Here is a 13,110-nt window from a genome sequence, read left to right as displayed (position 1 = left end):
CACCAGTTTTTCCCTAGTTTGTGTAGTCTTCGGGAAAAAAAATACAGAACACTAGTGGTACCCTATGGAAAATGCATTACGAATAATTGCGCTCTTGTAACCTATAGAGAAATGACACTTTTTTTTAATAAGGCTTTGAAAAATATCAAAAATGGTCATTTTGCACGGAAAAAATGTGAAACAGTGAGAAACGGGATCAAAAGGACTTTTCATCAACATGAATTCATGCTATAGTCTGTTTCCTATTTGTATTTATTTCTATATCTAAATCTAGGGTGGGCTCGAATGTCGACAACGTATGAAGAGAATGCAACGTTTTTGTGATATCTACTCTTTTTATCGGAAAAAGCAAGTATTTATCTTGAATTTGAAGGTAAATTTTGGTGTTTAACCATAATGACCGTGTCTCAGTTGCTGTTCTAGCAAAAAGCTAATTTCGTGAAAATTGGCCAAAAGGGTCCCTAAGCAAATACCAACGATTTAGTTAAATTGCATAGTAGAAAAATTTATCTTGGCATTGAATATCGTAGTCCAAGAATAGTTCCTCTTGCCAAAGTAGTAATATTATCATATTTTCAACATTTGGAAAAACTATAGTCTGTTTCAAAAACGTGTTTTTTCAAGAAATGGTTTCATATATAGCAATTCTTCAAAATTCGATGTAGCTTTTCAATATCAGAACGGTTTTGTCGACAATATGATCAGTGCTGGATGACCTTCGAAAAATTAGGCCAATAAATTAACATTATCTTCATGTCTCTTTGACCAGTACCGTATTTGGCGAAAAAATCAGTTCCAATTTTTGACCTGATCGGCGGGCAAAAACTAATTCTCCAAATTCAGAAAATGATCAGATAATGTTTTGAAGATGTGATATCATCTAGATAGACGCCAGCGCGACTTTAGGCGCGTGCGCTTAATTTTCGGAAATTTTTTTCACTACCGTATAGGTTACAAGAGCGCAATTATTTGTTTACATTTTACCGGCAAGTTTTTTACCCGAAGATGGTACTCAGATTAGAATCCTATACGGCTTCTGATTGGTTGATACAGGATTGAAATTACATTTAATCGAAAGCTTATCCAATTAGGTTTAAAAATTGCCGAACATCATATTCACATTTTACGAAGTATAGAAAATATCTTCAATTTCTGCACGTCGGAGCCATTAAAAATATGCCTTTTTCATTAAGCGAAAAAAGTAGACGATTTTTTTCAACTGCATTTTAAGTCAATTTGAGCCGCATGACCCTATATATTTTTTTAGTTTTATTGTAACACTGGCATTTCTAGTAACAGGAACTGCCACCAGTTTTTCCCTAGTTTGTGTAGTCTTCGGGAAAAAAAATACAGAACACTAGTGGTACCCTATGGAAAATGCATTACGAATAATTGCGCTCTTGTAACCTATAGAGAAATGACACTTTTTTTTAATAAGGCTTTGAAAAATATCAAAAATGGTCATTTTGCACGGAAAAAATGTGAAACAGTGAGAAACGGGATCAAAAGGACTTTTCATCAACATGAATTCATGCTATAGTCTGTTTCCTATTTGTATTTATTTCTATATCTAAATCTAGGGTGGGCTCGAATGTCGACAACGTATGAAGAGAATGCAACGTTTTTGTGATATCTACTCTTTTTATCGGAAAAAGCAAGTATTTATCTTGAATTTGAAGGTAAATTTTGGTGTTTAACCATAATGACCGTGTCTCAGTTGCTGTTCTAGCAAAAAGCTAATTTCGTGAAAATTGGCCAAAAGGGTCCCTAAGCAAATACCAACGATTTAGTTAAATTGCATAGTAGAAAAATTTATCTTGGCATTGAATATCGTAGTCCAAGAATAGTTCCTCTTGCCAAAGTAGTAATATTATCATATTTTCAACATTTGGAAAAACTATAGTCTGTTTCAAAAACGTGTTTTTTCAAGAAATGGTTTCATATATAGCAATTCTTCAAAATTCGATGTAGCTTTTCAATATCAGAACGGTTTTGTCGACAATATGATCAGTGCTGGATGACCTTCGAAAAATTAGGCCAATAAATTAACATTATCTTCATGTCTCTTTGACCAGTACCGTATTTGGCGAAAAAATCAGTTCCAATTTTTGACCTGATCGGCGGGCAAAAACTAATTCTCCAAATTCAGAAAATGATCAGATAATGTTTTGAAGATGTGATATCATCTAGATAGACGCCAGCGCGACTTTAGGCGCGTGCGCTTAATTTTCGGAAATTTTTTTCACTACCGTATAGGTTACAAGAGCGCAATTATTTGTTTACATTTTACCGGCAAGTTTTTTACCCGAAGATGGTACTCAGATTAGAATCCTATACGGCTTCTGATTGGTTGATACAGGATTGAAATTACATTTAATCGAAAGCTTATCCAATTAGGTTTAAAAATTGCCGAACATCATATTCACATTTTACGAAGTATAGAAAATATCTTCAATTTCTGCACGTCGGAGCCATTAAAAATATGCCTTTTTCATTAAGCGAAAAAAGTAGACGATTTTTTTCAACTGCATTTTAAGTCAATTTGAGCCGCATGACCCTATATATTTTTTTAGTTTTATTGTAACACTGGCATTTCTAGTAACAGGAACTGCCACCAGTTTTTCCCTAGTTTGTGTAGTCTTCGGGAAAAAAAATACAGAACACTAGTGGTACCCTATGGAAAATGCATTACGAATAATTGCGCTCTTGTAACCTATAGAGAAATGACACTTTTTTTTAATAAGGCTTTGAAAAATATCAAAAATGGTCATTTTGCACGGAAAAAATGTGAAACAGTGAGAAACGGGATCAAAAGGACTTTTCATCAACATGAATTCATGCTATAGTCTGTTTCCTATTTGTATTTATTTCTATATCTAAATCTAGGGTGGGCTCGAATGTCGACAACGTATGAAGAGAATGCAACGTTTTTGTGATATCTACTCTTTTTATCGGAAAAAGCAAGTATTTATCTTGAATTTGAAGGTAAATTTTGGTGTTTAACCATAATGACCGTGTCTCAGTTGCTGTTCTAGCAAAAAGCTAATTTCGTGAAAATTGGCCAAAAGGGTCCCTAAGCAAATACCAACGATTTAGTTAAATTGCATAGTAGAAAAATTTATCTTGGCATTGAATATCGTAGTCCAAGAATAGTTCCTCTTGCCAAAGTAGTAATATTATCATATTTTCAACATTTGGAAAAACTATAGTCTGTTTCAAAAACGTGTTTTTTCAAGAAATGGTTTCATATATAGCAATTCTTCAAAATTCGATGTAGCTTTTCAATATCAGAACGGTTTTGTCGACAATATGATCAGTGCTGGATGACCTTCGAAAAATTAGGCCAATAAATTAACATTATCTTCATGTCTCTTTGACCAGTACCGTATTTGGCGAAAAAATCAGTTCCAATTTTTGACCTGATCGGCGGGCAAAAACTAATTCTCCAAATTCAGAAAATGATCAGATAATGTTTTGAAGATGTGATATCATCTAGATAGACGCCAGCGCGACTTTAGGCGCGTGCGCTTAATTTTCGGAAATTTTTTTCACTACCGTATAGGTTACAAGAGCGCAATTATTTGTTTACATTTTACCGGCAAGTTTTTTACCCGAAGATGGTACTCAGATTAGAATCCTATACGGCTTCTGATTGGTTGATACAGGATTGAAATTACATTTAATCGAAAGCTTATCCAATTAGGTTTAAAAATTGCCGAACATCATATTCACATTTTACGAAGTATAGAAAATATCTTCAATTTCTGCACGTCGGAGCCATTAAAAATATGCCTTTTTCATTAAGCGAAAAAAGTAGACGATTTTTTTCAACTGCATTTTAAGTCAATTTGAGCCGCATGACCCTATATATTTTTTTAGTTTTATTGTAACACTGGCATTTCTAGTAACAGGAACTGCCACCAGTTTTTCCCTAGTTTGTGTAGTCTTCGGGAAAAAAAATACAGAACACTAGTGGTACCCTATGGAAAATGCATTACGAATAATTGCGCTCTTGTAACCTATAGAGAAATGACACTTTTTTTTAATAAGGCTTTGAAAAATATCAAAAATGGTCATTTTGCACGGAAAAAATGTGAAACAGTGAGAAACGGGATCAAAAGGACTTTTCATCAACATGAATTCATGCTATAGTCTGTTTCCTATTTGTATTTATTTCTATATCTAAATCTAGGGTGGGCTCGAATGTCGACAACGTATGAAGAGAATGCAACGTTTTTGTGATATCTACTCTTTTTATCGGAAAAAGCAAGTATTTATCTTGAATTTGAAGGTAAATTTTGGTGTTTAACCATAATGACCGTGTCTCAGTTGCTGTTCTAGCAAAAAGCTAATTTCGTGAAAATTGGCCAAAAGGGTCCCTAAGCAAATACCAACGATTTAGTTAAATTGCATAGTAGAAAAATTTATCTTGGCATTGAATATCGTAGTCCAAGAATAGTTCCTCTTGCCAAAGTAGTAATATTATCATATTTTCAACATTTGGAAAAACTATAGTCTGTTTCAAAAACGTGTTTTTTCAAGAAATGGTTTCATATATAGCAATTCTTCAAAATTCGATGTAGCTTTTCAATATCAGAACGGTTTTGTCGACAATATGATCAGTGCTGGATGACCTTCGAAAAATTAGGCCAATAAATTAACATTATCTTCATGTCTCTTTGACCAGTACCGTATTTGGCGAAAAAATCAGTTCCAATTTTTGACCTGATCGGCGGGCAAAAACTAATTCTCCAAATTCAGAAAATGATCAGATAATGTTTTGAAGATGTGATATCATCTAGATAGACGCCAGCGCGACTTTAGGCGCGTGCGCTTAATTTTCGGAAATTTTTTTCACTACCGTATAGGTTACAAGAGCGCAATTATTTGTTTACATTTTACCGGCAAGTTTTTTACCCGAAGATGGTACTCAGATTAGAATCCTATACGGCTTCTGATTGGTTGATACAGGATTGAAATTACATTTAATCGAAAGCTTATCCAATTAGGTTTAAAAATTGCCGAACATCATATTCACATTTTACGAAGTATAGAAAATATCTTCAATTTCTGCACGTCGGAGCCATTAAAAATATGCCTTTTTCATTAAGCGAAAAAAGTAGACGATTTTTTTCAACTGCATTTTAAGTCAATTTGAGCCGCATGACCCTATATATTTTTTTAGTTTTATTGTAACACTGGCATTTCTAGTAACAGGAACTGCCACCAGTTTTTCCCTAGTTTGTGTAGTCTTCGGGAAAAAAAATACAGAACACTAGTGGTACCCTATGGAAAATGCATTACGAATAATTGCGCTCTTGTAACCTATAGAGAAATGACACTTTTTTTTAATAAGGCTTTGAAAAATATCAAAAATGGTCATTTTGCACGGAAAAAATGTGAAACAGTGAGAAACGGGATCAAAAGGACTTTTCATCAACATGAATTCATGCTATAGTCTGTTTCCTATTTGTATTTATTTCTATATCTAAATCTAGGGTGGGCTCGAATGTCGACAACGTATGAAGAGAATGCAACGTTTTTGTGATATCTACTCTTTTTATCGGAAAAAGCAAGTATTTATCTTGAATTTGAAGGTAAATTTTGGTGTTTAACCATAATGACCGTGTCTCAGTTGCTGTTCTAGCAAAAAGCTAATTTCGTGAAAATTGGCCAAAAGGGTCCCTAAGCAAATACCAACGATTTAGTTAAATTGCATAGTAGAAAAATTTATCTTGGCATTGAATATCGTAGTCCAAGAATAGTTCCTCTTGCCAAAGTAGTAATATTATCATATTTTCAACATTTGGAAAAACTATAGTCTGTTTCAAAAACGTGTTTTTTCAAGAAATGGTTTCATATATAGCAATTCTTCAAAATTCGATGTAGCTTTTCAATATCAGAACGGTTTTGTCGACAATATGATCAGTGCTGGATGACCTTCGAAAAATTAGGCCAATAAATTAACATTATCTTCATGTCTCTTTGACCAGTACCGTATTTGGCGAAAAAATCAGTTCCAATTTTTGACCTGATCGGCGGGCAAAAACTAATTCTCCAAATTCAGAAAATGATCAGATAATGTTTTGAAGATGTGATATCATCTAGATAGACGCCAGCGCGACTTTAGGCGCGTGCGCTTAATTTTCGGAAATTTTTTTCACTACCGTATAGGTTACAAGAGCGCAATTATTTGTTTACATTTTACCGGCAAGTTTTTTACCCGAAGATGGTACTCAGATTAGAATCCTATACGGCTTCTGATTGGTTGATACAGGATTGAAATTACATTTAATCGAAAGCTTATCCAATTAGGTTTAAAAATTGCCGAACATCATATTCACATTTTACGAAGTATAGAAAATATCTTCAATTTCTGCACGTCGGAGCCATTAAAAATATGCCTTTTTCATTAAGCGAAAAAAGTAGACGATTTTTTTCAACTGCATTTTAAGTCAATTTGAGCCGCATGACCCTATATATTTTTTTAGTTTTATTGTAACACTGGCATTTCTAGTAACAGGAACTGCCACCAGTTTTTCCCTAGTTTGTGTAGTCTTCGGGAAAAAAAATACAGAACACTAGTGGTACCCTATGGAAAATGCATTACGAATAATTGCGCTCTTGTAACCTATAGAGAAATGACACTTTTTTTTAATAAGGCTTTGAAAAATATCAAAAATGGTCATTTTGCACGGAAAAAATGTGAAACAGTGAGAAACGGGATCAAAAGGACTTTTCATCAACATGAATTCATGCTATAGTCTGTTTCCTATTTGTATTTATTTCTATATCTAAATCTAGGGTGGGCTCGAATGTCGACAACGTATGAAGAGAATGCAACGTTTTTGTGATATCTACTCTTTTTATCGGAAAAAGCAAGTATTTATCTTGAATTTGAAGGTAAATTTTGGTGTTTAACCATAATGACCGTGTCTCAGTTGCTGTTCTAGCAAAAAGCTAATTTCGTGAAAATTGGCCAAAAGGGTCCCTAAGCAAATACCAACGATTTAGTTAAATTGCATAGTAGAAAAATTTATCTTGGCATTGAATATCGTAGTCCAAGAATAGTTCCTCTTGCCAAAGTAGTAATATTATCATATTTTCAACATTTGGAAAAACTATAGTCTGTTTCAAAAACGTGTTTTTTCAAGAAATGGTTTCATATATAGCAATTCTTCAAAATTCGATGTAGCTTTTCAATATCAGAACGGTTTTGTCGACAATATGATCAGTGCTGGATGACCTTCGAAAAATTAGGCCAATAAATTAACATTATCTTCATGTCTCTTTGACCAGTACCGTATTTGGCGAAAAAATCAGTTCCAATTTTTGACCTGATCGGCGGGCAAAAACTAATTCTCCAAATTCAGAAAATGATCAGATAATGTTTTGAAGATGTGATATCATCTAGATAGACGCCAGCGCGACTTTAGGCGCGTGCGCTTAATTTTCGGAAATTTTTTTCACTACCGTATAGGTTACAAGAGCGCAATTATTTGTTTACATTTTACCGGCAAGTTTTTTACCCGAAGATGGTACTCAGATTAGAATCCTATACGGCTTCTGATTGGTTGATACAGGATTGAAATTACATTTAATCGAAAGCTTATCCAATTAGGTTTAAAAATTGCCGAACATCATATTCACATTTTACGAAGTATAGAAAATATCTTCAATTTCTGCACGTCGGAGCCATTAAAAATATGCCTTTTTCATTAAGCGAAAAAAGTAGACGATTTTTTTCAACTGCATTTTAAGTCAATTTGAGCCGCATGACCCTATATATTTTTTTAGTTTTATTGTAACACTGGCATTTCTAGTAACAGGAACTGCCACCAGTTTTTCCCTAGTTTGTGTAGTCTTCGGGAAAAAAAATACAGAACACTAGTGGTACCCTATGGAAAATGCATTACGAATAATTGCGCTCTTGTAACCTATAGAGAAATGACACTTTTTTTTAATAAGGCTTTGAAAAATATCAAAAATGGTCATTTTGCACGGAAAAAATGTGAAACAGTGAGAAACGGGATCAAAAGGACTTTTCATCAACATGAATTCATGCTATAGTCTGTTTCCTATTTGTATTTATTTCTATATCTAAATCTAGGGTGGGCTCGAATGTCGACAACGTATGAAGAGAATGCAACGTTTTTGTGATATCTACTCTTTTTATCGGAAAAAGCAAGTATTTATCTTGAATTTGAAGGTAAATTTTGGTGTTTAACCATAATGACCGTGTCTCAGTTGCTGTTCTAGCAAAAAGCTAATTTCGTGAAAATTGGCCAAAAGGGTCCCTAAGCAAATACCAACGATTTAGTTAAATTGCATAGTAGAAAAATTTATCTTGGCATTGAATATCGTAGTCCAAGAATAGTTCCTCTTGCCAAAGTAGTAATATTATCATATTTTCAACATTTGGAAAAACTATAGTCTGTTTCAAAAACGTGTTTTTTCAAGAAATGGTTTCATATATAGCAATTCTTCAAAATTCGATGTAGCTTTTCAATATCAGAACGGTTTTGTCGACAATATGATCAGTGCTGGATGACCTTCGAAAAATTAGGCCAATAAATTAACATTATCTTCATGTCTCTTTGACCAGTACCGTATTTGGCGAAAAAATCAGTTCCAATTTTTGACCTGATCGGCGGGCAAAAACTAATTCTCCAAATTCAGAAAATGATCAGATAATGTTTTGAAGATGTGATATCATCTAGATAGACGCCAGCGCGACTTTAGGCGCGTGCGCTTAATTTTCGGAAATTTTTTTCACTACCGTATAGGTTACAAGAGCGCAATTATTTGTTTACATTTTACCGGCAAGTTTTTTACCCGAAGATGGTACTCAGATTAGAATCCTATACGGCTTCTGATTGGTTGATACAGGATTGAAATTACATTTAATCGAAAGCTTATCCAATTAGGTTTAAAAATTGCCGAACATCATATTCACATTTTACGAAGTATAGAAAATATCTTCAATTTCTGCACGTCGGAGCCATTAAAAATATGCCTTTTTCATTAAGCGAAAAAAGTAGACGATTTTTTTCAACTGCATTTTAAGTCAATTTGAGCCGCATGACCCTATATATTTTTTTAGTTTTATTGTAACACTGGCATTTCTAGTAACAGGAACTGCCACCAGTTTTTCCCTAGTTTGTGTAGTCTTCGGGAAAAAAAATACAGAACACTAGTGGTACCCTATGGAAAATGCATTACGAATAATTGCGCTCTTGTAACCTATAGAGAAATGACACTTTTTTTTAATAAGGCTTTGAAAAATATCAAAAATGGTCATTTTGCACGGAAAAAATGTGAAACAGTGAGAAACGGGATCAAAAGGACTTTTCATCAACATGAATTCATGCTATAGTCTGTTTCCTATTTGTATTTATTTCTATATCTAAATCTAGGGTGGGCTCGAATGTCGACAACGTATGAAGAGAATGCAACGTTTTTGTGATATCTACTCTTTTTATCGGAAAAAGCAAGTATTTATCTTGAATTTGAAGGTAAATTTTGGTGTTTAACCATAATGACCGTGTCTCAGTTGCTGTTCTAGCAAAAAGCTAATTTCGTGAAAATTGGCCAAAAGGGTCCCTAAGCAAATACCAACGATTTAGTTAAATTGCATAGTAGAAAAATTTATCTTGGCATTGAATATCGTAGTCCAAGAATAGTTCCTCTTGCCAAAGTAGTAATATTATCATATTTTCAACATTTGGAAAAACTATAGTCTGTTTCAAAAACGTGTTTTTTCAAGAAATGGTTTCATATATAGCAATTCTTCAAAATTCGATGTAGCTTTTCAATATCAGAACGGTTTTGTCGACAATATGATCAGTGCTGGATGACCTTCGAAAAATTAGGCCAATAAATTAACATTATCTTCATGTCTCTTTGACCAGTACCGTATTTGGCGAAAAAATCAGTTCCAATTTTTGACCTGATCGGCGGGCAAAAACTAATTCTCCAAATTCAGAAAATGATCAGATAATGTTTTGAAGATGTGATATCATCTAGATAGACGCCAGCGCGACTTTAGGCGCGTGCGCTTAATTTTCGGAAATTTTTTTCACTACCGTATAGGTTACAAGAGCGCAATTATTTGTTTACATTTTACCGGCAAGTTTTTTACCCGAAGATGGTACTCAGATTAGAATCCTATACGGCTTCTGATTGGTTGATACAGGATTGAAATTACATTTAATCGAAAGCTTATCCAATTAGGTTTAAAAATTGCCGAACATCATATTCACATTTTACGAAGTATAGAAAATATCTTCAATTTCTGCACGTCGGAGCCATTAAAAATATGCCTTTTTCATTAAGCGAAAAAAGTAGACGATTTTTTTCAACTGCATTTTAAGTCAATTTGAGCCGCATGACCCTATATATTTTTTTAGTTTTATTGTAACACTGGCATTTCTAGTAACAGGAACTGCCACCAGTTTTTCCCTAGTTTGTGTAGTCTTCGGGAAAAAAAATACAGAACACTAGTGGTACCCTATGGAAAATGCATTACGAATAATTGCGCTCTTGTAACCTATAGAGAAATGACACTTTTTTTTAATAAGGCTTTGAAAAATATCAAAAATGGTCATTTTGCACGGAAAAAATGTGAAACAGTGAGAAACGGGATCAAAAGGACTTTTCATCAACATGAATTCATGCTATAGTCTGTTTCCTATTTGTATTTATTTCTATATCTAAATCTAGGGTGGGCTCGAATGTCGACAACGTATGAAGAGAATGCAACGTTTTTGTGATATCTACTCTTTTTATCGGAAAAAGCAAGTATTTATCTTGAATTTGAAGGTAAATTTTGGTGTTTAACCATAATGACCGTGTCTCAGTTGCTGTTCTAGCAAAAAGCTAATTTCGTGAAAATTGGCCAAAAGGGTCCCTAAGCAAATACCAACGATTTAGTTAAATTGCATAGTAGAAAAATTTATCTTGGCATTGAATATCGTAGTCCAAGAATAGTTCCTCTTGCCAAAGTAGTAATATTATCATATTTTCAACATTTGGAAAAACTATAGTCTGTTTCAAAAACGTGTTTTTTCAAGAAATGGTTTCATATATAGCAATTCTTCAAAATTCGATGTAGCTTTTCAATATCAGAACGGTTTTGTCGACAATATGATCAGTGCTGGATGACCTTCGAAAAATTAGGCCAATAAATTAACATTATCTTCATGTCTCTTTGACCAGTACCGTATTTGGCGAAAAAATCAGTTCCAATTTTTGACCTGATCGGCGGGCAAAAACTAATTCTCCAAATTCAGAAAATGATCAGATAATGTTTTGAAGATGTGATATCATCTAGATAGACGCCAGCGCGACTTTAGGCGCGTGCGCTTAATTTTCGGAAATTTTTTTCACTACCGTATAGGTTACAAGAGCGCAATTATTTGTTTACATTTTACCGGCAAGTTTTTTACCCGAAGATGGTACTCAGATTAGAATCCTATACGGCTTCTGATTGGTTGATACAGGATTGAAATTACATTTAATCGAAAGCTTATCCAATTAGGTTTAAAAATTGCCGAACATCATATTCACATTTTACGAAGTATAGAAAATATCTTCAATTTCTGCACGTCGGAGCCATTAAAAATATGCCTTTTTCATTAAGCGAAAAAAGTAGACGATTTTTTTCAACTGCATTTTAAGTCAATTTGAGCCGCATGACCCTATATATTTTTTTAGTTTTATTGTAACACTGGCATTTCTAGTAACAGGAACTGCCACCAGTTTTTCCCTAGTTTGTGTAGTCTTCGGGAAAAAAAATACAGAACACTAGTGGTACCCTATGGAAAATGCATTACGAATAATTGCGCTCTTGTAACCTATAGAGAAATGACACTTTTTTTTAATAAGGCTTTGAAAAATATCAAAAATGGTCATTTTGCACGGAAAAAATGTGAAACAGTGAGAAACGGGATCAAAAGGACTTTTCATCAACATGAATTCATGCTATAGTCTGTTTCCTATTTGTATTTATTTCTATATCTAAATCTAGGGTGGGCTCGAATGTCGACAACGTATGAAGAGAATGCAACGTTTTTGTGATATCTACTCTTTTTATCGGAAAAAGCAAGTATTTATCTTGAATTTGAAGGTAAATTTTGGTGTTTAACCATAATGACCGTGTCTCAGTTGCTGTTCTAGCAAAAAGCTAATTTCGTGAAAATTGGCCAAAAGGGTCCCTAAGCAAATACCAACGATTTAGTTAAATTGCATAGTAGAAAAATTTATCTTGGCATTGAATATCGTAGTCCAAGAATAGTTCCTCTTGCCAAAGTAGTAATATTATCATATTTTCAACATTTGGAAAAACTATAGTCTGTTTCAAAAACGTGTTTTTTCAAGAAATGGTTTCATATATAGCAATTCTTCAAAATTCGATGTAGCTTTTCAATATCAGAACGGTTTTGTCGACAATATGATCAGTGCTGGATGACCTTCGAAAAATTAGGCCAATAAATTAACATTATCTTCATGTCTCTTTGACCAGTACCGTATTTGGCGAAAAAATCAGTTCCAATTTTTGACCTGATCGGCGGGCAAAAACTAATTCTCCAAATTCAGAAAATGATCAGATAATGTTTTGAAGATGTGATATCATCTAGATAGACGCCAGCGCGACTTTAGGCGCGTGCGCTTAATTTTCGGAAATTTTTTTCACTACCGTATAGGTTACAAGAGCGCAATTATTTGTTTACATTTTACCGGCAAGTTTTTTACCCGAAGATGGTACTCAGATTAGAATCCTATACGGCTTCTGATTGGTTGATACAGGATTGAAATTACATTTAATCGAAAGCTTATCCAATTAGGTTTAAAAATTGCCGAACATCATATTCACATTTTACGAAGTATAGAAAATATCTTCAATTTCTGCACGTCGGAGCCATTAAAAATATGCCTTTTTCATTAAGCGAAAAAAGTAGACGATTTTTTTCAACTGCATTTTAAGTCAATTTGAGCCGCATGACCCTATATATTTTTTTAGTTTTATTGTAACACTGGCATTTCTAGTAACAGGAACTGCCACCAGTTTTTCCCTAGTTTGTGTAGTCTTCGGGAAAAAAAATACAGAAC

The sequence above is a fragment of the Mytilus trossulus genome, chromosome 3 (genome assembly GCF_036588685.1).
Source record: "Mytilus trossulus isolate FHL-02 chromosome 3, PNRI_Mtr1.1.1.hap1, whole genome shotgun sequence".
Taxonomy (NCBI): domain Eukaryota; kingdom Metazoa; phylum Mollusca; class Bivalvia; order Mytilida; family Mytilidae; genus Mytilus; species Mytilus trossulus.
The sequence above is the reverse complement of the archived record's forward strand: the minus strand, read 5'-3'. Positions refer to the sequence as shown.